Source organism: Lutra lutra, chromosome 9 (assembly GCF_902655055.1).
Source record: "Lutra lutra chromosome 9, mLutLut1.2, whole genome shotgun sequence".
Lineage (NCBI taxonomy): Eukaryota > Metazoa > Chordata > Mammalia > Carnivora > Mustelidae > Lutra > Lutra lutra.
Window position 1 is genome coordinate 122,546,981 of NC_062286.1, and position 26,181 is coordinate 122,573,161.

Genomic DNA, 26,181 nt, shown 5'->3' on the forward strand with positions numbered 1-26,181 from the left:
AACATTTTCATCACCCCCCAGATAAATACTGTCCCTTTCCTCCCAACACCACACAAGGCCTTTCCCTTCCCTCACCTAGGCAACTACGAGTCTACTTTCTGCAACTCTAGATTTACTGTTCTGAACACTTCATATAAACGGGATCATATACTATGCCGTCCTTTGTGACTGGTTTCTTTCACTTAGCATAATACGGTAGCATATATAAATATTTCTTCCTTTTTATTGCCAATTAATATTCCATTATCTACCTATACCACATTTAACTTAGGCATTTACATGGGTTGTTTCCACTTTTTGACTATTATAAATAATACTTGTATAAACATTCGTGAGCAAGTTTTTGTGCAAACATGTGTTTTCATTCCTCTTAGGTATAACACATAGGACTGGAATTGCTGCGTCCTATGGTAACTGCACGTTTAACATTTTGAAGAACTACCATATTGTTTTCCCAAACAGCTGCACCATTTTATGTTCCCACCAGCAATGTATGAGGTTTCCAATTTTGCCCCATCCTCACTATCACTTGCTATTAAATTAGAGCTATCTTAGTAAGTACAAAGGCGTATCTCCTGATTTTTATTTGCATGTCCCTAATGGCTGATGATGTAGATCACCTTTTCATGTGTTTTTAAGCCATTTATGTATCTTCTTTTGAGACATGTGTATTCAGATACTTTTCCCATTTTAAAAATTGAGTTATTTTGTTGAATTGTAGAAGTTCTTACAGATTCTAGGTCCAACTGCTTTATCAGATAAGTGATTTGCAAGTATTTCCTCCCAGTCTATGGATTGTCTTTTTGCTTTCTTGGTGGTATCATTTACAGTAAAATATTTTTAGTTTTGATAAAGTTAAATTTATCTATTTTTTTCTCTTGTTATTTGTGTTTTGGTATTTAGTTTAAGAGACTAAACTCAAGGTGATGAAGATTTGTTCTCATAATTTGTTCTCATAATCTAGGAGTTTTATAGTTTACAATCTTATTCTTAGGGCTATGATCCGTTTTGAGTCAATTTTTGTATGGTGTGAGGTAAGGGTCCAACGTCATCGCTTTGGGTGTGCACACCCAGTTGTTCTGGCACCATGTGTTGAAAAGACAGTTTTCCCCATTGGCATCTTTGTTGAACACCAATTTACTGTAAATGAAAGGGTTTATTCCTAGACTCTGATTCTGCTCCATTGATCTCTATGTCTATCCGGTACCACACTGTCTTGATAAATGCAACTTTCTAGTAATTTTGCTTGTTTGTTTGTTTGTTTAAAGTAGGCTCCATGCCCAGAACTCACAACTCTGAGATCAAGACTTAGATGCTTAACTGGTTGAGCCACCCTCGTGCCCCTTTAGTAAGTCTTGAAATCAAGAATTGTGATTCTTCTGAATTTGTTCTTCTTTTTCAAGATTGTTTTGGCTATCTGAGGCACCTTGCCTTTTTTTTTTTTTTTTTTTTTTTAATTTTAGAATCAGCTTGTCATTTTCTGGAAGAAAAAAAAAAGTCCTAAGGCAGAATTCTGATAGGAATTGTATTAAATTAGTATTTCAGTTTGGGAGAATTGCTATCTTAACAAGATTAAGTCTACCTTAACAAGACCCATAAACATGGAATGTCTTTCCATTTTTGCAGGTCTTTTAAAATGTCTTTCAACAATATCCTGTAGTTTTTAGACTACCAGCTTTACCTGCTTTTGTTAAAGTGATTCCTAAGGATTTTATTCTTTTATTTATTTATTTATTTATTTATTCTTTTATTCTTTAAGAATTATTTTCTTAGTGTTATTTTTGGATTGTTCATTGCTAGTAGATAGAAATACAATGAGTTCTTTAAAAGATTTATTTACTTTTATTAAGATTTTATTTACTTATTTTAGAGAGAGATAGAGCACGGAAGCTGGGGCAGAGGGAGAGACAGAGAGAAAATCTCAAGCAGACTCTCATGACCCTGAGACCATGACATGAAATCAAGAGCTGGATGCTTAACTGATTGAGTCACTCAGGCACCCCAAAAATACAATGAATTTTTTTTAACTTGATCTTGGATCCTGTGACTTTGATGAATCTATTAGTTCTAATAGTTTTTTTTTTTAATATGAATTCTTTGGAATTTACTATATACAAGATCATGTCATTTTAAGTAGAGATAGTTTGACTTCTTCTTTTCCAGTCTCATTGTCTTTTATTTCTTTTTCTTGCCTAATTTCCATGGCTAGGACCTCCAATATAATCTTAAATAGAAGTGGTGAGAGAAGGCATCCTTGTTCTGTTCCTGATCTCAGGGGGAAAATACATTTGGTCATGTTAGTGTGTTAGGTATCATTTTTTCCCCCCATAGGTGGCCTTTAGCAGAATTTGAGGAAATTGTTTTCTAGTCTGCGTTTGCTGAATGTTTTTATCATGAAAGGGTGTTGTATTGTATTTAATGTTTTTCTGCATCTACTGAGATGATCATGTGGTTTTGTCTTTTATTCTATTGATATGGTGTATTATATTGTTTTCACGTATTAAATCAACCTTGTATTTCTAGGACAATCCCACTTGATCACAGTGTATAATCCTTTTTGCATGTAGCTTAATTTGTTTTTTTAAAGGTTATTTACTTATTTTTTAAGTAATCTCTATGCCCAATGTGGAGCTTGAACTCACGTCTCTGAGATCAAGAGTTCCACATTCTACAACTGAGCCAGCCAGGGTTCTCTCAATTTGCCCTGCTACTATTTTGTTGCGGAATTCTATATCTGTGTTCATAAAAGATACTGGTCTATAATTTTCTTTCCTTGTGATACTTTAACAATCCCTTTTTAAAAAGCCACATCACAGTGTTGACTGCAATTCTATTGTCAGAAATTCCCTCCTGCGCCAGCCCAGGTGTTGGAAGAATGGACTGGTCACACAATCACACTACAGTCTTGAACTTAACCCTCTCTGGACCTCAATCTCCTGCTGTGTAGTTACAAGGTCGTAAACTCTTTCAGAGTCATAGTCTCATGGCTGGAATGTACTCCCAGTCCAGTGCTCTTCCCCTGGGAGCACATCTGAAAAGGTCTTCACTCTTTCCTCCTCTGATAAATAAGATAGGTCAGTGCCTTAAAAACAAAGCATTTATAAACATGTATATGAATCATCAGGGAATCTCATTAAAATGCAGATGCCGATTCTGTAGGTCTCGGGGAGGGTCTTCTTACAAGCTCTCTGAAGATGCTGATCTATGGACTCCACTTTGAGTAGTAAGAAACTAGAATATTGTTTCCCAAACTTCAGTCACATAAGTACCAATTTCATATTTTTTTTGCCATATCCTTCTTCCACCTATACAATTAAAATTTTTCTTTTAATTGACTAGCAATTAAATAGCTTCTCTGGACAAAATTTAGACTCATTCTAGGTAATAATACACATCAAATCACAGATTTTATGGACTAGTTATATTTTTTTCTAACACCCATTGAACACACCTATGCAACTAAAAAAAAGTCCATCTGTATATATCCAGAAATTATCTTACGTACCACTGATCCACACACCCCCACGAGAAGGACCACATTAGAAATTCCAAGGGACTGAGAATGTGGTTCTTGCCCTTTAAACATCATCACACTTTAATTGGACACTTTTGACTTGCGTTTCATGATTTTGCCCCATTTTTCTCTGCTGCAATTTGGCCAGTGATTCCTGTCTTTCCCTCTATTATCCACTCTGATTAACTCGGCTGCACCTGCCAGCCTTTATTCCTGCAAGTGCGTGGAGCGAGGCGTTCTGAAGATGTTGTTAAAATGCATGAGTTTGATCATATTCACTCTTTCCTGTCCTGAGCATAGGGGGCTGAGTCCTCGGGCCCCACATCTGGGCTGCGTTTCTCAGGCCTGGGTTTCATGGTCCTGGGCGAAGACACCTATGGGAACCGGCCAGACCAACCTGCAGGCTTCTCCCGGTGGACATTTTTGGGGGCATGGTTTGGCTGGGTCTCTGAGAGCCTGTGAGTTTCCCCTGAAGTGTCTGCAGGAAGTAGGGACCAGGATGTGTGGGACATTTGCCTGGATTCTCCGGGAGCGGTGTTTATGAAGCTAGACCAAGGCTGGCTTAGGGAATTTTGATTCCTCTTACTTCTGCTTCTGTTTTCTTTGCATACTTGAAGGACAAATCACTTAGCCTCATTGAGCCCCCTTGTCTTCATCTGTAGAATGGGGATAATGACTTCCACATGACATGGGAGGTGCGGTAGTTGAAAATTCCGGTTTTGATGGCTAGTAGGCTGGTTCTCTCATTTGTGATGTGTGTGATGTCTGTGTCCACCTCTGTGAAATGGCGATAACAATGTGCCCTCACAGGGACAACAGGAGGACAAAGTGGTGTTCAGCCAGAGGCTGGCATAGAGTGACACTCTCAACAGACAGCAGCAATGACTACAATCACTGTCATCATCATCATTATTGTATAACATTTTTTAGTAAATCTCGAGTATTCTGATGCTTAATATTAGGTTCATCTTTCTTCCTCTCTTCTTCCTTTCTTTCCTGTGCTCTTGCCTTCCTTTCTTCTCTGCTTCTCACCGTTATAGATGCATCTGACTGCAGCTGCAAGGGGCAGTGGGAGCTGAAATTGGAAAAATGGATTGTGGTCAGATACTGGAGGGACTCAAATGTCAGGAGAAGGAGCTTGATCGGCAGTCTAAGGGCAATAGGGAGTCACTGAAGGTTGTGGAGCAGAAACAGGGCATAGTGAAAGTGGGGGAGAGGAACCTGGCAGCACAGATTGGGAAAGATGCTGGAGCCACAGAGATGAGACAGGCAGAGGGTCGGAAAGGAGGGGCTGCCTCACTGCCTAAAGCCTGTCTGGGAGACGCAGCCCTTTTCCCCACTCTCATCTTGCCTACAGAACCCAGGTGGAGTGCCTTACTTTGCTGTGTGACCTCAGACAGTGCCTAACCTCTCTGAACCAGCAGTAAGGATGATCCTAGGCCTTGATGACACCTCCAGGCCTCCGCCATCTTCCAGGCTGCTCCCTGTGCTGAGATTAATTTGTTTACTCCCTTGCCTGGAGATGAACTGAGAGAACTAATCGTCCATCAGCCGCGGCTCCCCCAACCCTGCGCTGCCCCGCCCCAAATGTCCATTTCCTGGCAAAATATGTCCTTGCTGCCGCCAAGGCTGCTTGGAAAATGCTAATTTTATCCTCAAATTAAAATTTGTTCCCTTACCGTCGTTTTCATCAAAATGAAGCATCCAGAAACATTGCCACGGCGCGGAAGAGAAAGATCTGACATAATTTTTTAAATGCCTTCAATCACGCCGCCTTCTGAACACTGCGTCCTCTCACCCTGACCCCCTCCCCATCTCCCCACCCCCTGAGGCAGCATTTACATTTCTTAATAACCCCTCATTAATATTCATGAGAAGGGGCGGGTAATAATGGCGGAGCACACCGCACTAATTCAATTTCCACCGCCTCGGCGTGTTTACTTAATCACCAAGGGACCCGGGTTACTCAGTACAATTATTTATTCGGAATTAGATCTGGAGGCATCTGGACTGGAAACAGGGAACCAGGAGCAAAATGGAAATCGAATTCTCTTTGTCTTTCCCTCCCAGCCACCTCCTCCTAACTGTCTGCCAAGGCTCCAGGCGGCCAGCAGGGCTTGGAGGACAAGCCTGAGGGCAAGTCAGTCTGTTCCTAAAGGCCTGGGCTTGTGCCGGGTTGGGGTGGGGGGCGGTGTTGAATGCATTCCAGGTGCCCATCAACGGTGGTCTAGGAGGTATTGCCAGGCCCAGCGGTTGTGGGTGGCTAGCCTGAAGTGGGGTCTTCCTGGGGGTGGGGGTGGGTCTTGGGGGTTGGCCCCCAGGACCCGGTAGAGGTGAAGGTCTGTGACACTAAACAAGGTCTGCTCTCATCTTTTGCCCTCAGCTTAACCATTACCTCGGCTAGGATGCTTTTCCTAGCCCCCAAGACTAGGTCACATCCTATTACACCCAGGATGTAATTGTTCCAACAATGGTTTCCGGTTAGTTTTTCAGGGTGTTTCTCCTAGTAGACTGCCGGCTCCATGGAGGCAGGTCCCCTGACTCTCCTGGTCATCCCTGTGCAAGGCCCAGCACAGAGGACATGCCTGACAAATAATTGTTGACTTATTCTTGGGCCTCTGTTCCTTATTTACAGAGGGCAGATAAGAATATCCACCTTGTGAGGTTGCTGGGAGGATTCAGTGACTTCGGCGTACAGAGATTCAGAGGATTTCTGTGTAACGAATGCAAAGTGTTGAGCCCCGTATGGGACACATGACAAATGCTCAGTTAGCATGCGATGCTGTTATTCATATTATTGTCATTTCTGATTGGGGTGGAGCACAGAAGGGTTAACTGTGCTCCGTGTTGCCGGGGGCTGATTCCTTCAGGCTGTATTTTCCAGGCTTCTGGGATGACTGGTTTCCAGCTGGGGTTGGCCCATGGGAGGCATTACTGGGAGACTGGAGGCTGGGAGGAACGGAGAAACCTTGGTATTTCTCCCTCTCGGCCTTGGGTGGCAAATCTGAAAGTGGCTTATCTCATCCATGCCGTAGCTCCTTCCTGGTTCCATATCCCAAGTGACCGTCTTCCTGGGCAGGCGACTCCCCCTCTGCCTCTGTCTCTTAGGTCTCAGAGCGGGGGCAGTCTCCTGCTGTTACTAGACTTGGAGCCGCATCACTGTCCTCAGCTTCTCCGTTCTTCCACCGTCTTCCATCTCTTAAAGTTCTTATTTTGTAAATATTCCAGTATTTCCTGGATAGACACTGAGCAATATGCTTCCCTATTCGGCTGTCATCTCCTGGTGGAAAGGGCTCCATCATGCACCCCCATGGCCTGGACACCGAGACGCTTCCAAAAGGTGAATGAGTGAGTGAGTGAATGAAAACATACTGATTATGCGACCTTTCTAGCCAGGCTTTACTCTGGCTTGGTACAAGAGAGGGTTTAAAGAGAAATAATTTCTCCCAGAGACTAACAAATGTTTGGACTGAAACAACATCGATAATAATACTAATGAATTACTTTGTGAATGGAAAGGGCTTTATAAATACTTCAGAGCCAATATATTTCTTTGCAAACTGTACAGTTCTGTACCCGCATAGGGCTTTCCTTACAGTTTCAGTCCAGCTCAGCATTTCTGCTACCGTGACTTGCGGGCTGGGGAGGCTGGGAGGAGGGAACATAATGGATTGGAGGCAACATCTCAGCCAAAGAACAAAAGGTAGGGAGGCACACAGGCCACACTGGATGATTTCATTGGTATAGATTCATTCAGGGAAGTCTCTTCCCTTCTTTGCTGCCTCCGAAGCACCTGGACCCCTAGGTGCCCAGCCAAAGCCCTTCATTAGAATTTCTCAGAACTAGGGGTGGGTTGGAAAAAGGTCAAGATCTACCAGTCTGTCTGCCTGGTGAGGGGAGCGGGGGCATTTCTTTAGAAGTCACCTGGAAACAGCAGGGCGGGTGACATTTGGGATTCAGATGGGAGAAGGAGTGAAAGGGGATTTCAGAGACATTAGGGAGTGACCCAGCCTGTCTTAGATTGGGTTCCCCTAAAGCAGAGCCCCAGACAAGGACATGGGTACAAGTCATTTATTTAGGAGGTGATCCCGGGAAGCAGGAATGAGGGAGGCAGGGAAGTAGCCGGTTGCTGCTATGGACAACTGAGGTTCCATCCAGCGATCCCTTTGCTTACTATGTACACTCATTCATCCAGAGGATGGACGACTGGGGCACTTATCCACCAACCCCCATTCCCCCAGGGGTTGAGCTTTGCCCCAGGGGGCATTCATTCCCTCACATCTCTGCGCTATGCCTGTGGGTGGGCTGAGCAAGAGATGGGGGGGGGGGCTCCAAAAATGCCTTGAGGTAGACAAATTAAGAGGCTGGCCAGGCACTTGAGGGAGGATGCTGTCAGTGCGCATGCGCTCTGTGCACCACAGCTACAGCCGAGAGGAGGGAGATGGGGTGTGGCACAGGGCACCCACAGCATTTCCCACCCTCCGCTGACCCTGATGTTCTCCAGCCTAGGTGCCCAAACTCCATGGCCCTTCCTTTTTCTTCCTCCCTTCCTTCCTTGGGGAGAGAAAAGCTCAAATGAAGAGCCTGCCTGGCTCCTTCCAGAGGGAAGATGCTGGGAGATCCTTTAAGCCAGATTCCCTTATTCTAAGATTCTAAGAGTTGTCTGCAGTTTTGTGACAGTGGCCCTAGAATGCAGACTCTGCCCTTCCAAGGTTCTAGAACTTTCAAGATTCCACAAAACGGGGAGGGGGTTTCTGCTTTTGGACTTGTGTGGTCTCTGCCACCAGGCCTCCGGACGCCAGATAGGCCGCTGGGAGCAGGCACCAGCTTAGAGGAAAGCCCCACGTGCCCCTGTCTTCAGGCCTGCTAAGACAGGTGAGGCCTCATTCATAATGGATCCCGTTGCTTGGCAAGCAGGGGGCTGCAGATGAGCAGGGGTGGAGAGGGCACCCTGGAGAGACCCTTCTGTTCCCTCTGAGGAAGGAGCTGCCTCTGCCAGCCTGTAGGCCCCAACACCTGGCAACCCCCACACCGGCACCAGCCTCCCTCACCACACACACCCCTCCCCCGCCCGGTTTCCTCTTCTCCTCCTGAGCAAGGAGCCAATTTTTGCTCAGCGATCCTTTACCAACTGCCTAGGAAGTGCCAAGTGCTAGGTTAAGCATTTGAAACTTCTATCACGGATCGGGACCTCCATAAGCAAGATTATGGGGCGTGAGATATTTATTAGGGACCCACACGTGTGAAAGGGAAGGGAGGAAGCAGGATGGGACCAGTGAAATCAACCGATCGGAGCTCCACAAAGCCTCTGAGCCCTGCCTGGCAGGACCATTCTGCGTCTGCCCAAACGGCCAAACCTTCAAACCCCTCGGCTTAGTCACCATGTGCGGGCTGCCAGGGGAAGGGTGCGACCTTGGGCCACAGGCTCTCTCTGTAGCAGAGGCGGACCTGGAAGAGCCAGGGGAGGCAGGCTGTCTGCCAGCCGCAGTCCCCATTCCGGGCAGCAAGCCCTTCACTGAAGGGGTGTCTGGGCGGCCGCTCATTTTGTCCACCACAACAGAGGTGATCCCACGGGGCACAACCCATCCGGGCAGGAATTAACAAACTTGTTTTACAGATGACTTCACAGAGGTTGAATCCAGAGGGAGCAGCTTGCCCACAGCAGCTTTCAAAAAGGAAGTGAGAGTTGGAAGCCAGGTCCGTCCATGGTCCAAATCTTATGGTCTCCTCGCCACAGGATAGCTGTCCTTTGCTCGTGGGATGCATTTTTACCCATTTCCTGTAGGTGCAAGTGGTAGCTCAATGGGGAGCTCCAAGGATATCTTCCCCGACCTTCACCCCCACAAAGTGTCCTCAGCCTCCTTTTCCGCTCATCTTTTCCCTTTCCCCTCTTCCACCTTTAGCACCTACCTACCCTACCCTACTCTCAGTCCACCTGGTCTGTGTGGGTCTGCACCTCCTGCTCCAGGACAAAGCATGTGACCAGGCTTGGCCAATCAGTGCATCACGTTCCCTTAGCTGGGTAATTGGTCCATAACTATCCCATGGCCGGAGGAGGACCCAATCAGAGTGAGCCCCAGGACTGTTGCAGTAACTGCCAGAAAAATCTTGCCCTTTCTAGCTGCACTTGAACCTGCAACAGTGTAGAACTGTTGCTGTTGGTTTTATTCATCCTTGTGTCACAAGCCACCCCCAAACTTAGTGCTTAAAGCAATAAGGACTTATTATTTCTTATGATTCTGTAGGTTGACAGTCGTTCCGTACCTGTTGGCTGGGGTCATTCATGTGGCTGCATTTGGCTATGGCTGGACTGGGGGGCGGGGGATAGGGGTTAGGTAGGTAGGAGTGGGTAGCTCCAAATGCGGGTAATAAAAAGGAGCATTTTTTGCTGAATTTAAAATGATAACACTGACTATGAGTCAATCTGCTTTTTATCATCACTGTGTGCTGCCAATCCTAAACGATGTTAGTGCTAAATACCCTCCCCCACTAAGACTACCTCCATCCCTGCCCCTCTGACTCCCCACCCCCCCCCCACCCCCCGCCAGTACAAAGGCCTCTGTCAGAGCCTGGAATCTTTGCTATGATTGTTAGCTGGGGCACCTCAGTTCTCCTCTGTGTAGCCTTTATTCCCATGTGCCATTGTCATCTTCTCCAAACTCTTCATGAGGTCTTTCTCTTCTGCATGAGGTCTTTCTCTTCTGCAAGTTAGCCTGGACTTCCTCACAGCATGGCAGCAGGAGCCTGAGAGGGAGCATGCCAGCTGTATAAGTTCTCATAAATCCTCGATCATGTATGCTCATCTTTCATTGGCCAAAGCAAGTCACATGGTCAAACTCTGCATTACATGTAGAAGGGGACCCCCAAGGGCATGACTCCTGGGAAGCATGGTTCATTATGAGCCGCCAATGCAGCAGTCTACCCTATGGAGGTTGTCTACAATCTGGAAAAGGAGAGCCAAACAGAGCCATGAGCTGTGGGGTGGATCAGGCAGGGTCCCTAAGGAGACAGAGGCACTTGCACTGTAATTTCAGGAGACTACAGTAAAGGGGCTATTTGCAAAGGTGTCAGCAGTTTTTGGGGAATTCACAAAGGATGGTTCCTTTGGGCTAGTGGTAGAGGAGATCCTTGAACTTCCCTTGATCTGATGGTCAAGAACAGGATGTGGTTCCTAGAATCCAGAGAGAGGAGTTATGCTCTAAGGGAGAGCTACCTGATAGGAACTGGGGCCTTAGGTAGAGGGAGATGGCAGGGAGGACCCTGGGAGGGAGAAATAGCCTACTTTCACCTTCCTCCCTCTAATTGCCTGCCATTGCTTCCCATTGGCCAAACCCTATGGAAGCCAGAGGGCAGGGGAGCTTGCTTACACACTCCATGCAGGTCAGCCTCCAAGCCCCACAGCGGAGAGGACCAGGGTGGAGGGCAGCTCTAAGGAAGATGTAGGTCCAGTGCTAAGCACCCCTCTTGGGAAACCGGAAAATGAAGTGGCACAGGTCCGAGATGCTATGTGGAAAGACAAGATCCTGAAGATATTATCTGGGCTCCTGAATCCAGCAGAGGTGGAAGTAGCTCTATTCCTGGGCTTTTTACCTATGTAAGCTACTAAACGCTTTTTTCCCCCCACAGGCCAGACTACGTTGGTTTCTGTCTCGTGCAACCTCAAGGTGTCTGACTGATATACTCCTACTGAGGAGCCGGCCCTTGAATGGAATTAGAGTGGAATTTACATTTCACTCTGACCAGAGTCCTAAGAAGACCAGAGGGCAATGAACATTGGAGGTGAGCAAACTGAGGCTGGGAGAGGTTGAAGGATTGGGTCCAGGCCATCTGGCTCATTAGCTGTAGAGATGGGATCCAACCCCCACCCCCATGTCAATGTTCCAGCCACATTTAGCCACTCTGTTTCCTGAATATGCCATATTTTCTTGCCTCTGGATCCTTACTGGGTTGAATAGTGTCCCCCTCCCTAAAAAAGCCAAGTCTTAACCCTAAGCACCTGCACATGTGTGCTTATTTGGAAGTGGGATTGAAAATGGAATCAATATAGGATCTTGAGAGCATCCTGGATTTAGGGTGGGCTCTAAATTACAATGACAGGCGCCCTTAGAAAGGAGAAGGATATTTGTGTCAGAGATACAGAGGGGTGAAGACAGAGAGCAGTGGTAGATACTGGGATGCTGCATCTATAAGACAAAGAATGCCAAGGCTTGCCTACCACCACGAGAAGCTAGGGAAGACACATAACACAGATTCTTTCTCAGAGCTCCAGAAATTACCAGCCTTGCTGATGCCTTGAATTTGGACTTCTGGCCTCCAGAACTGTGAGAGAAGAAATTTCTGTGATTCTGGATTACTGAGTTTGTAGTAATTTGTAATGGCAGCCCTAGGAAACTAATACAGGACTTTTGCACATGCCATTCCATTGGCCTGTATTATAATCCTCTTCTCTTTCCCAGGCCTGCACTCCACTCTGCCCTTTGGGGTTTATAGGCAAACAAACCTGCATGGAAGAAAGGGAACCTTTCAAAGAATCACTCATACTGCCCCTTCACATGTCTTTCCTTGCCTTAGAGATCTCAGTTCAAATGCCACCTCCTCCAGGAAGACTTCCCTGATGTTCCTACCCTTCTCTGTGATTCCACAGTCCCCCTGACTATCTCTGCCACAGTTGTGCTGGCATTATCTGTTGACATGGCATGTTTTTCAGTCCCCCATTGGACTGGACACCTGCTCAAAGGCAGGGACAATACATGATTCCTGTTTGTGGCTGCAGCTGTGCCTAACACAGGTCCAACCACAGCAGGGATATTCACTAATGTTTGCTGCATGGATAAATGAGTGCATGCTCAGTTCCCCTCCAGTTCTGCTCTAACTATGGACCCCTGCCTGTCGGGGAAGTAACCCTTTCTGGGAGCATGTGTGAAATAGCTCATGCTCACCAGTGGTAGGTGGGGGCAGGACACCCACCCTTGGGTTTAGCCATAGCTTAGCTCAGCCTTCCTACCCGTGATGCCAAGGCCCTGTCAGAGGCATGACAAACAGCTTGGCTGATGGCTTATAATGTCAGCGATGATGGAAACAGGGAGGCGATGGCTGAAAGAATGGGTTGGGGACGCTTGTCATAACTTTATTTGTGGGAGGTGAGTTCCTGTCGGCCTGGTGATGGATGGTGCCCGGGCAGGCACAGTGCAGACCCTGCCACGGCATCTCCCCTTTCTCTCTAAGCCAAATGACTTTGGGGATGAAAAATGACTTTCTTGGGAGAATCAGGGAGGGGGGACCTTTAGGAGAAGGGGATCATGTGGTCAGACTTGGGAACGACTTTTGCTTTCCTGCCTAGTCCAGCCTGATAGTGTCCTTTCTCCCCCCCTTTCTTCTGAGGAGTTATTGTTAATAATCCCAGACACCTTACCTGCCTTAATCTTCAAAACTGCCTAAAAAGGGGGGCGCCTGGGTGGCTCAGTGGGTTAAGCCGCTGCCTTCGGCTCAGGTCATGATCCCAGGTCCTTGGTTCGAGCCCCGCATCGGGCTTTCTGCTCAGCGGGGAGCCTGCTTCCTCCTCTCTCTCTGCTTGCCTCTCTGCTTACTTGTGATTTCTCTCTGTCAAATAAATAAATAAAATCTTAAAAAAAAAAAAACTGCCTAAAAAGGAATGTGTATCTTTGCAGATGAGGAAGCTGAGGCTTGAAAAGAGGAAGGGTCATACCCAAAGTTGCCTGGGAAGGAAGTGGCAGACCTGGGATTTGAACCTGGATCCAATTTCTCCAAACCCTGGCCTAAGTGCGTAATGATGTAACAGAGACCATGTATGTAGCGTGTGCTAAGTTCTTTGGAAGCACAGTGAAGAGAGTAATTAATTGGATGGGAAGAAAGTCCGGGGAGACTGCCTAGAAGAGAAGATATTTGAGTTGATTCTTGCACGGTGAATAAAATGAGAGCTGGTAGAGAAAGAAGGTATTAGGGATTGGGGAGGGAAACGAAAGGAGTAGCATACACTTTTATTTGCCTGCCCCAGAGCAGTCACTGCCCTCTTTCTCCCTCCTAACAGAGCCATAAGCATTATTAAACCATTTGTGAAATTTCCATTCGCCTTGTGAGTGACTGGTTTGGAAACAGGAATGGGAACAATTCTGGCCAATGAGATATAAAGAATGTTTCCTCAAGGACTTCTGGGAAGTCTGGGAAAGGTTTTCTTATTCTCAAAGAGCCTCTTTTGCCGGATGTGGTCACGTCTGTACTGGATGCCTGGAGGTGTGGCAGCCATATTGTGACCAGGTGAGGAAACTGACAAACTAATGAAGGCTCAGTGGGAAGATGGGAGGGGCTTCACTGAGCAGCTGAATTAATGGCTCCTCCAGCCTCCAAGCCTTGGAACTTAATCTTTGAGTTGATACACCGTTTCTCACTGTTAATCAGTTAAGTTGGTGGTTTTGGTTTTGCAGCCTACAGCGCTCTGACAGATTCAGGCCCTAAGAAGGATACCAAGCCTGGGGCGTCTGGGTGGCTCAGTGGGTTAAGCCTTTGCCTTCCGCTCAGGTCATGATTCCAGAGTCTTGGGATCGAACCCTGCATCGGGCTCTCTGCTCAGCCGGGAGCCTGCTTCCCTTCCTCTCTCTGCCTGCCTCTCTGCCTCCTTGTGATCTCTGTCTGTCAAATAAATAAATAAAATCTTAAAAAAAAAAGAAGAAGAAGAAGAAGGATACCAAGCCACACTGTTGTTTGCAGAGCTCAGGCTTGGATAAGAGACAAAGCCAAGGGTTAAAGGTATAGGCTTTGCAGTTACACAGAGCTGGCTTCAAGTCCCAGCTTGGCCACTTCCTAGTTGGGTGACGTTAGGCAAGTCACTTAATGTCTGTGGAATTCAATTCCTGGGAATGAGAATGATACTCACATCACAGGGCTCTGATCATAAAATAAGGTAATGCAGAAAAAGGGCTGCTTAGGACAGGGCAGGGTGCATAGTAAGTACTCATTATGTCACCTTGGTAATGGCCGTTACTATCATTATTGAATGTTTTGGCTTCCGTGGAAGACTTTATACTCCCTCGTATACTCAGCCTAACACACACACTCACCCTAACACTAACACTCGCCCTAGCAGTTGGCTGATGCCCAGTAGCTCAAGTCCAGTTCCCATTGCACTGTGATTGTGTAGGTTTTGAGGTCTTGGAGCTGCATCCCAAGCTGGAGGAGGAGAACGGAAGTGCTGGAGTCCCGTTTTGGCAGGAGTTCTCATGGGAAGGGTTGAGGTTTGCGGCCAAAAGTCAGCCCCAGACAGGCTATGTAAGAGACTTTCCCCTCGGTCAAGGCTGTCTGGACCTTTCACATCCTCAAGCAACTAAATTATTCTGCATCCTAAGGTCACTGACAGCCGTGAGAAGTAGGCGTCACCAAAGGAGAAGTATATACCAGGCAGAAGGATCAGCAAGCAGGTCTCCCCACCAACCCAGGCCTTACCAACAGATACTCTTGTCGCCAACAGACAGTAAAGTGAAACCCTAGGCCCGCCTCACACTCTTTGAGCCTCTTCTGCTTGGGTCAAGCCTCTGCTCTCCCGCAGAGAGGGAGACTCTCTCTTTGGTTCCCCACCATTGCTGGTGGTGGTGGTTTTCATTTCTGTAGAGGCACCCCTTGGACTTAATTCTGAAGTCAGTATTTCCAAGTGTTGAGGATGTCCTTGGTGGTCTGGGCCTACTTTCATCCTGCTGTACCTGCCTCTACCCAAATGGCTCCCAAAGAAACAGACATGTTTTTCCTTGGCTCCACGCCTCTGATCATAATTAATTGAGCCAGAGGTGGGCACCTGACTGGAGCTAAGCCAGTCCAAAAACTTCCATTGGATTTTCATTTTTTAATTTAAATTTATTTTTTTAAGATTTACTTATTTATTTGAGAGAGAGAGAGAAAACATGCAAAGGGACGGGGGGTGGAAGGAGAGGGAGAGAATCTCAAGCAGACTCCCTGCTGAGCGCCGAGCCCAAGTTGGGGGCTCAGTCTCATGAGCCTGAGATCATGACCTGAGCCAAAACCAAGAGTCTCACACTTAACCAACTGTACCACCCAGGCAGCCCTCCATGGGATTTTTAGACCTAGAGAGAGAGCCAATAGCTTTCTTTGTTTTCTTAAAAAAAAAAAAAAAAAGATTTATTTATTTATTTGTTTTAGAAAGAGAGAGAGAGAGAATGTGCATGAGCAGGGGAAGGGAGAGAGGAAGCAGACTCCTTGCTGAGCATGGAGCCCCATGAGGAGCTTGCTGTCACAACCCTGAGATCCTGACCTGAGCCAAATCAGCAGTTAGATGCTTAACTAACTGAGCTACTTGGGGGGCCCTAGCCAATCTCTTTCTAAGGTAGAAGACGTGGGATTTCAATCTGGAGGCTACAGGCAGTCATGCTTCCCAGCACATGGAAGGAGTCAGAATGCAATGTGAGAGCATTAGGAAAGCAGAGACAGATGCTGACCGGATGGGCCTGGCACCCTCTGAGCCCATGGTGCCTGGTTTCCTGAGGCCCAAAGGGGACCACTGCCTGGACGCAGCCAGGAATAGTCAATCTTTCTTCAGTAGCAGGAGCCAATACGTTCTCGTTGGACTTCTGTCCCAATGACAAGAACCTTGACTGACACCCTCCGACACCCTTGTACTGCCCAGGGCCTCCTAGCCCCTTCCAACGTTTCAGGGTCTCCTTATGACCACCTTCCTCTTTCTATTTCCAACCCAGGCCAGGGGTCCTAACCAGCTCCTGAGGCCCTGGCATGGCTTCTGCCCTTCTTGTCCCAGTCACTCCCCCTGGGTGACCTCATTCACCTCCATGGCTCAGCCTCAACAACCTGGGCGTACCTGTAGCTTCTCAGCTTCTCAACTTCTTTGCTCCATTCTGGACGCCATCTGAGCTCCAGGCTTTTCAAACGTGGTGGAGCTATATTGATCACCTTAACAGTGGGCATCAGAATTCTTCCTGAAAACAACTATTTGGGTTGAACGGATACCTTGATGAGCCTCCTTGGGGGCAGGTAAAACCCCTTAGGGCACTTAGGGCAAACACTAAGATGTCAGGTGAGGTGGCCGGAAGGTGATGAGGTGGGAAGCTGCTCCCTAAGGGCCAGGGGGGAGGAAATTGTCATTTGGGGTGCTGAAGGGCTAGGGGAAAGAAGTGAAGAGATCAGTGGCAGGGGTGAGAAACCAGGGGGAGGGAGATCAAGGTATGAGGCTGGATGCCATGTTAAGGAACGGCCAAGAGAGAGAGAAACACCCACTCCCCACTCCAGCAGCCTCGGGATCCCCCAACATATTGAAAATGGGGGATTTCTTATCTGAAGGAATTTCTTATATAGTAGTTAACAGAGCACATGCAAGGTTTACACTGCTTTATCTGAAATCTGGCTAGACCTGGCTGTGTGTCCCTGGGCTAGTTACCTAACTCCTCTGAGCCTTGGCTCATCATCTGTACGATGGGAATAGAGTAGTTTTTAGGATTAAGTAAGTGCTTGGCATGTGTTGGGCCTTGGAACAACAACATTAACAACAAATAATTGAAATTCAGAGTGTCTAAGGGCTCATCCGAGGTCACTGGGTCAACCAGTAGTGGGGGAGGCAGGCTGTAGACCCAAGAATGCTTGATCTCAGAGGATCTCAGAATCCCTCCCTGAAGGTAGCTTCATGGAGACAGGACGAAGGCCAGGGCCTACAAGCTCAGGGTTGGGTTTCTGGCAGCTGAATCCTTCCCCCAGGTGCTGGCTCAGCCCACTGTGGCAGAGAGTTGTCTTTGCTCCCCCACCCCAACCCCCCCACATCCCCCACTTTTGCTCCTCCTTGCTCTCCTGGACAGTATTTCCCTGGGGCTCCCGTTACCAATTTGCAGAGCGAAGCCACGCACAGGCAGTTCAAGGGTGGTGTGAGCTCAGTGGCTCTGGTATTGTTTTTAATTCAATATTTTGTCCCTGTGCGCCAGACTCCTTTATTGGATGAGAAGAATGTTATTGAATCCTGCCCTGCAGGAGAAAACGCAGGCTTCCCCGAACGATGGCAGCTAGGTTGTTCTAGAGTCTGATGAGTCAAGGCAGGGCGAGAAGACAGCAGAGAGTTCCAGAAAATCTGGTGGTTACAAGCTGTTCTGTGACATGCACAAAAATATTAACATATGTATTCTTGACCTTTTCCCTTGCCCTCCCTTCTAGGGAGGACAAAGCCCAGGAGGCAGCCTTCACATCGCCCTCTTCCTTTTTCCTGCACATCCGCTGTATATTTGGATCCTGCGGAGTTTCCCTCCTCTATTCCCTGTGCCCAGTGCCACTAAGTTCAAACCCTGATCATCTCCTGTACTGACAACTGGTCTACGCCATCCTCCCCTGCTGCCCTCAAACCCATTGTCCTTATGATAGATGATCTTATTTGGGATCTCCTAAAAGATAAGGATTCAGATGTACAGAGTTTTATTTGGGAAGTGATCCCAGGAAGCACTGGCATGCAAGTGAAAGAAGGACAGGGAAGGGAAGGCAAAGGGTTACACTGTGGGCACCTGGGGTTGACCTCACTGGGCACTTCCGGGAGCCAGTGAACAATACATAGCTCAGAGGTATCCCACCTGAGGAGTGAGGGAGGTGGGCATTTATCTACTAAGTTCATCAGGTGGAGCACTGTTCTGGAGATGGGGAAGGGTATTCATTCTCTGGCATCTCTAACCTGTTTCACAGGCAGGCAAAGCAGGTTCCAGTGGTCAGGGAAAGTCCTTGGGTAAAAAACACAGGTGCTGGCATTTGGAACTGAAAGTCTGCCCAATGTACACTGAAATGTTAGGAAGGGCAAGGGTGTATGGATGGGAAGCACTGACAAGACACATCCTTTGACTTAAAGCCCCCTGATGGATTCCCTATGCTCTTTGGGTTAAAGACCCAAATACTTTGCTATGTTCTACAAGGTCTCAGTGGGCTGGGCCCCTGCCCACCTCTGCTGCTTTCCCTCACCCCTCCCTCCCTCTCTCTCTCTCCTGGCTTCAGCCTTCCTGGCCTTTTCTCTATTCCTCAAATGTGCTTTGTCCCACCTCAGGACATTTGCACATGCTGATCCCACTGCCTGGTCCTTCCACATTGCCTAGATAGTCCTCCATATCCTTTAGGTCTCTAGGTCACACAATTCCATCTCCCACGCTGGTTATGTTCCCTCAGTTCTTCATTGAGACAACTGGATTCCTTCTCTTCTGGGTCTATATTTGTGTGATTATGCAGTAGTATCTCTCTTTCTTACCAGACTCTGAATTCCAGAGCCCAGGAGACTGCCTGGTGTATAGCAAGAATTTGATAAATATTTTGTTGACTGAATGAATGGATGAATGAAGGTTCTATGGAGCCCTTTCTTGTGCCAATTGGAATACTGGGTATAGAGATGAATTCAAAAGAAACTAAGAGGAGATTGTCTGGGTGGCTCAGTTAGTTGAGCATCTGCCTTTGGCTCAGGTCATGATCCCAGAGTCCTGGGATTGAGTCCAGCCTGCGTCTCCCTCTCCCTTTGCCCCTTCCCCCAACTCATGCATTCTCTCTCGCTCTCTCAAAACTAAATAAATAAAATCTTAAAAAAAAAAAAAAGAAACTAAGAGTCTAAGATCATAACAGGAGGGCCATAGTTGGGGGGAGGACGCAGGGGAGAGGCAGACAAGATTCCACAGGGAAGGATAAGAAAAAAGAGATTGGTTGGTGGTATGTAGATTATACGGTGGGGCTAGAAATGGGTGAGGAGAATAGTTAGCACATTTTCATGTTTGCTACTCAATAATGGCCCTTTGCAGTTTCACCGGGAACTTTTCAAGGTTTGTTTGGTTTCTGTGTGTATGGTTTCCTTTTGCATGTCACCTTTTATGAAGACTGGCCCAAGGCAGCTCTCTTCCGGTGGTCCATACCTGTGTATTCTGTGCGTTCCATCAGTATCACAATTTGGTGAAAAGATCACTTTCGAGTCACACTAACTTGGGTTTGAATCCCGGCTCAACTCTTTCTCGCTGTGTGGCCTTGGGCAGATCACTTACCCTCTCTGAGTGTTGGTTTTCTCCTCTGTAAGGAAAGGGTAATAATCTGGCTTTGTGTGGTTGTTGGGAGGCTCAGGGACCCAACAGAGGCCAGTGCCTGATACATGGTTTGGATGTTTGATAAATAATGCTATTATTGCCCAAACATAGCTCATGACTTCATACACCAACATTAACTGAGCACCTACTCTATGCCAGGCATATTCATTCTTATCGAATCCTCAGCAACACTGTGAGGTAAGTGTTTGAGGAAGACAGCTCAGAGTTCACTGAATCTTACCCCTTCTCCTTCTTGAGCCCACAGAAAGACCACATTTCTTAATTTTCTTGTACATTGTGGTATCCATGTGACTACTTTCTGGACAGTGGATGAGGGCAGATGTGAAATGCCCCACTTCCAAGCTAGGCTCCTGTATATTACATCTCTCCTGGGTCTCCATGCTCTCTCATTTCACCCACTAGCTCGAGACGATGTTCTTCAAGACCCCAGGGGATGGAAAGCCACAGAGTGGAAAGAAACTGAATGACTGCATTAATATATAAGAGGCCATGTGCCAAACATCCTCTTCTGACTACTTTATGAGAGAGAAATAAACATCCATTTTGTTGTTTATTACAGAAATTAGAGAGCTTTGATTATTCCACTATTTTTACCCACATTTGAAAGATGATAGAAAAGAGTCTCTAGAAGGTGAAGTGACTTGCCCAGGGTTGTACAGGCAGGAGCTGCAAAGCCAGGATTTGGACTCCAGAACTTATCAGAATGTAACTGATGCTGCTTTCCTCTTAGTTGGCTTTCAGTAAATATTTGTTGAATGGATGCAATTAAGAGTCTTGATTCCCTAGCCTTAATGTTAAGAACCTAGGGGAAAAGTAGCATAAAGATAAATGGCACAGTGGCCAAAAAAAAAAAAAAAAAAAAAAAGAAAAAGAAAAGAAAGGAAGAAAGGAAAAGAAAAATCAAGATGTGTGGATCTCCTTTACTATATTGTAAGTTTCTGGAAGGCATATACTTTATTGTACTCATTTTAAAAAAGATTTAAATTAATTAAAAGAGAGTAGGAGTGGAGAAGGGACAGAGGGAGAAGGAGAGAGAGAATCTGAAGGAGACTCCATGCTGAGTATGGAGCCTGATGGGGGTCTTGATCTCAAGACCCTGAGATCACGACAGGAGCTGAAATCAAGAGTCGGATGGTTATTCGATGGAGCTACCTAGGCGCCCCTTTATTGTGCTCCTTTTTAAATTTTTCCCAGCACCTGTCACAGTGCTTGATACATTGTGGGTGCTCAAACACGTTCCCTCAGCTGAACTGTCACAAATAGCACAACCTGGGTGTTCCCCCAACATTTTCAGATGGTGGAGAAATACCTTGAAATCATGGTCCTTCTTGCAGAATACCATGAAATAGTGACAAACTAAGTTTAAAATGAGTGAATATATAATGTACAAAAATCACATACCATCTTGCACTCTACCATAGAAAGTGGAAGCAGGTACTAAAGCTGGGGGGAAATGCATTGGGGAATAGTTTAAAATAAAGGCAATTCTTCCCATTAACCCTTCTCTCCATGAACTGGCCTACAACTACCCATCTTCCATGGCTGAATTTTAGAACAGGTGGGTCCAGTTCGTAGAAGTGTTCCATGGGAGCATGATTTGAAAACCACTGGATGAGTTGGTTGGAATAAGAGGGGCAAATTTATTAATGGACAAACTTCCTGTTTTCATACGTGCTAGTTAGCTGCTTAATACCCACTGGTGGCCTCCTTAGAGCAAGACAACAGGACTGTGTGACCCACTCAGGAGGTTATGGCATCTTCTGGGTCCTGCAGCTTCTGGAGTGCCAAAGAACAATGCCCTGGACAGGGCAGCAGGGGCAGCGGTAAGGTTCCTTCTGGTGACATTGGGGAGGGGGTGGGGGTGGGCCGATGCCAATGAAGAGGCTGGAGCAGAGGATCCCTTGAGAGGATCATCCAGGAGTACACCTGGGCTTATGTGCACCCAGAAAAACTAAGTCATTTATGAGAGCTCGGCTGACGGGCTTATACTGGTGGACAGAGGAGCTCTGAGTCAGAGATGTTACTTAATGGTAATGGGACATCATTTATATGCCCAGGATGTCAACCTTGGGGAAATTTAGGCCTTTGGAATATATAAATGGATATATACAGATTTTTTTCGAAGCCAAAATTCGAAACCGAAGAGATGGATCAGTTGTTTTCTTGACGTATGTTTCTCATAGCACCATTTCCATAGGACGCTAATAGGCGTTATGTGAAAAATGGTCTCTGTGTTCAAAGGGGTTGGAAAACCTGTGGAACAAGGTGAAACAGGTTTCCCCCTGCAAGACTGCTCAGAGCTTTCGATATACTAAGGTGCCTTGTGATCCTCTGTGAGAAGGTATAAACTCAGCAGCTTCCCCTCTAGCCGATCTGGGGTACATGGCCATTCTCTGCCTTCATTAATATCTGCTGGCAATGGTTCAGAGTCTAACGGGTACTAATCGAATGCTCAGTTTATCAATAAATCACAGGGGCTGCCAGTGATGGGAATGTCACTCTTTGGTACCTAAGCTGCTTTGATTTTGTTTATCTATTGTTGCATGACAAAATACCTAAAAACTTGGGTTAAAACACCAAAGCATTTATTAGCTCACTGTTTCTGTGGATGAGGAAGTTAGGAGAAGCCTAGATAGGTGATTCTGGCTCCCATGTTTCATGGGGTGGCTGTGAAGATATCATCCTGGGTTGCAGTCATCTGAAAGCTTAACTGGAATCAGAGGCTCCACTTCCAGGATGGACCCAGTGAATCTCACTTCCTGGCACTCATGCCCTATATAGTCCCTTCCCACGATGAAAGGTCTGGCCTGTGTCACCTATGGAATATTGCAGAAATGATGGGCTGCGACTTCTGAGACTAGGTCACAAAATACATTGCAGTTTCCACCTGGTGTTGGTCTTTCTCGGATGACTTGTTCTTGGGGAAACCAGTCACCATGTTACAAGAACACTCGGGCAGCCAGATAGAGAGATCCATGTGGCAAGGTCTCTGGCCAAGAACCAGTGTCAACCTTTGGGTAAGCCATCTTGGAAGTGACTGGCATCTTGACTACAATCTCAGGAGTGACCTTTATCCAGAAATAGCTTGCTAAGCGGCTTCCAAATTCCTGATCCACAAAAACTGTGTGATATAATAAATGTCCACTGTTCTTTTAAGCCATTATATTTTGGGATAACTTGTTACACAGCAATTGATAACTAATATACATTCTTAGTGCTAAGGCTCAGTAATAAACAGATGCTTCAGCTCACTGGTTAAGGAGACTGCTTGCTTCCCAAGCTAGAAGTGATCTTGACCGATATTCTTTCACTGACCCCCAAATAGTAATTGCATAAATAGTTCTTTCCATCTCTTATCATGAAAGTATCTCTGGAAAGTCTGACTCATGAGGACCATTGGTCCATGGCATTGATGAGGGAAGCCCCTCAGAATTAGGGGTTTATGAAAGTCATTACACTGTTTTTGGGTTTTTTTTTGTTTTGTTTTGTTTTGTTTTTGTTTTTAGAGAAAGAGCAAGAGAGAGCAAGCAAGGTGGTGGGGCAGAGGGAGAGAGAGAGAGAAAATCCTAAGCAAGCTCCATGGTGTGTGGAGCCTGCTGAGGGCCTCTATCCCACAACCCCAAGATCATGACCTGAACTGAAATCAATAGTTGGACACCTAACCAACTGAGCCACCCAGGTGTCCTGAAAGTCATTACATTCTTATGAGCCATTGTGAGCGCTGGTTTTCATAGCTTTTCCAGTCATACATATCTGACTGCAGAATCCTTTATGCAATGGACATAGTTGGTCCATCCCTGCATCCTTGCTTCCTTCATTCCTAATTCCTAAGAAAAAGGCTCAGAAAAGGATGATCTCTCTTATTCTTCTTGATGTTGTGCTTGGAACTGCTGCTGCCATCCTGTTGGCAGCAGAATAATAAAATGAACTCCAACCTATCCTTCATCCAGCTTCTACATTATCAACTCACCAATCACTCTCTCATCTCTACTTCTATCCACACCTATACCAGCCCCCACCTTGATTTTTTTTGAAGCAAATTCTAGTTTTCATATTATTTCATATATAGATTTTAGTATGTATCTTTGAAAGATTAGGACTCTTCCAACAACATAATCCAATTCTATCATCACATGTCAACAAAACTCAAAATAATTCCTTTTCTTTGCATATCCATGACCGTTGAGTTCTTACTTGGCTCACAGTATATCTATGAATATAAATTCTTGTATCTAATTAAGACCAAGGTTTTCTGGGAGAGAGAATTACTCTTTAGCATTCAATAGTCATCTGTGCCTGGATCATAAGTATTGGTACCATTTGAAAGGTTAACTGAGCCTAGATCCCTGCTGTGAAATGCATAGTCAGACAGGCTTGGTTTGGGGTATTGTCAGTTACTAACTCTATGACTGTGGGTAAGTAACTAAACTCTCTACATTTCCGTTTTTATAACTATTTAAAAATATTGGAGTGGAGAGGATCCAGGGATCTGGATTTGGGTGATGGGAGGCAGAGAGAATAGGGACTCCTCTTGAATCCCAGCAATTGCATTCTGCTCCCCAGAAAACATATCCCCCTTTCCACTGCTTACCCTGTAACTCTTCCCCACTCATTCAGTGCCTAAATAGAGGAGTCAGGCACTGTTACATGTTTCCAATCAACCCACAATTGCAGGGTAGGAATTCAATATTGGTGATAAATATACTTTATGAGTGTTTTTTGAGGATATTTTCTTAAAGGCTGTTCCAATAAATAATTTACTGAGGCAATGAAAGATGGAGGAAGCTACTCTGATTACATCTTGGAGCACTTAAAGCTTGAAGTATAAGGAAGCTAGGCAACCCACAGCTATTTAAAAACTTTCTGGAAGGGATAATTCTTCCAAGTTACATTTTTAAAAAAGATTACATCTCAGCGGTTGGACTCTTGGGTGGTGCCCTTCTCCTGTCTCTGGATCCCACTCTGAAATCATCATTATCATCACCATGTTTTTGGATTGCTTGGTGCATAGTTCATAGCCGCCCCCCTTCCCCCCCATTGTTAGTTTTTTTGAGGTATAATTGACATAACATCATATTAGTTTCAGGTATATTATGTAATGATTTGATATTTACATATATTGCAGAATGATCACCATGATAAGTACAATTGACATCCATCATTTTACGTAGTTACAAAAAACTTTTTTTTGTAATGAAAAATTTAAAGATCCACTCTCCTAGTTATTTGCAAATTGGCAGTACCATATTAACTACAGTCACCAAGCTATTCTTACATCCCCGTGACATTCATTTTATAACCAAAAATTTGTAACTTTGACCCCCTTCACCCATTTCTCTGAATCCCCCCAACCCCCCACCTCGGGCAGCCACCAATCTGTTCTCTATATCAACAAACTATTTTGTTTTTTAGATTCCACATATAAGTGAAATCATTTGGTACTTATCTCCTTCTGTTTGACTTATTTCACTTAGCATACACTGTAGCTCTTCTGAACTTCCATTTCACATCTTTAAAATTGGAATAGTATAGCAGTAGGATTTGGGGTAGGGATTTGAAGGTGTTAGTACTATTGGTGGGAATGAGTCACTCAGTCTGTAGATTGATTGGCTCATCCATTAAACCAGCCACTAGTTAATGAGTGCCAATTAAATGCTAGGTATTGTGTTAGATTCTGGGGTTATTATGGTGAACAATCCAGCAATCTCTGACTTTTTGGAGCTGAGAATATGGAAGGGAAAACAGACTTCAAACGAAAAGCAAATAAATATAGAAACACCAGTCACAAATGTTCTGAAGGTAATAGTTAGGAATGCTGATAGAGAATCTTGAGGGAAGCAGAGGCACTGGCTTAAATCTTGTAAGTCAGAGGAGACCCCTCTGATACAGTGACATTAGCTGGGACCTGAAGGATTGGTCTCTCAAGACTTATCCTCTGGAGATTCCCAAGAAAGTACTAATGAACCCTCTCATCAAGATAAAATTGAAGTGCCCTAGTATGATATTCAAGATCCTCCATGATTAGGACTGCCATAAGATACAGGATGCCCAGTTAAATTTGAATTTCAGATGAGCAACAAAAAAGTTTTAATACGTTACTAAATATTGCATGGAACATATTCATACTAAAAAATTTCATTGTTTAACTGAAATTCAAATTTAACTGAATATCTTAAAATTTTATGCATTAAATTTGGCAACCTTATTCAAAATCTTCCCCAGACACCCTCTTCTGCCTTACTTCCCATTTTTCCCTCTGTATATCCTATGCCTCATCTACAAGAAGTGTTCCAACTTCTATGTCTTTGCTTACGCTTCTTCCTCTGCCTGGGTCACCAGTTTACCACTATATCTTTTTGGCAAACTCTTCTCATCCTTTAAACCCCAGTCCAAATGGCATCTTCTCTGGGAGACCTTCCTTGGCAGAGTACTTTAGCCACGTTGCTGGGTGCTCACCGAGTCTGATTTTCATGGGGTTTGCCTTATGATTCTGTGTTTTAACACCTGGTCTTTAAAGACACACAGACAAGATTGAATGCAAAAGAAAGGGTATAGGAATGATCTAGTTTTTCCTGCTTCTCTGTCCGTTCA

General features: G+C 45.6%; 3 long non-coding RNA genes across 3 annotated transcripts; 1 reads left to right on the forward strand and 2 right to left on the reverse strand.

The window, feature by feature from the left end:
- Window positions 1-4,482: 4,482 nt before the first annotated feature.
- LOC125109369 (uncharacterized) lies at window positions 4,483-8,128 on the reverse strand. Its single transcript, XR_007130205.1, has 3 exons — window positions 7,993-8,128; window positions 7,019-7,162; window positions 4,483-4,589 (listed from the first exon to the last, which is right to left on the reverse strand). It is a non-coding gene; the product is annotated as an uncharacterized LOC125109369 (long non-coding RNA).
- Window positions 8,129-8,270: 142 nt separating this feature from the next.
- On the forward strand, window positions 8,271-11,288 carry LOC125109371 (uncharacterized). Its single transcript, XR_007130207.1, has 3 exons — window positions 8,271-8,389; window positions 9,132-9,211; window positions 11,141-11,288. It is a non-coding gene; the product is annotated as an uncharacterized LOC125109371 (long non-coding RNA).
- On the reverse strand, window positions 8,936-19,607 carry LOC125109370 (uncharacterized). The gene is made up of 3 exons (XR_007130206.1): window positions 19,531-19,607; window positions 10,118-10,258; window positions 8,936-9,293 (listed from the first exon to the last, which is right to left on the reverse strand). It is a non-coding gene; the product is annotated as an uncharacterized LOC125109370 (long non-coding RNA).
- Window positions 19,608-26,181: the final 6,574 nt, after the last annotated feature.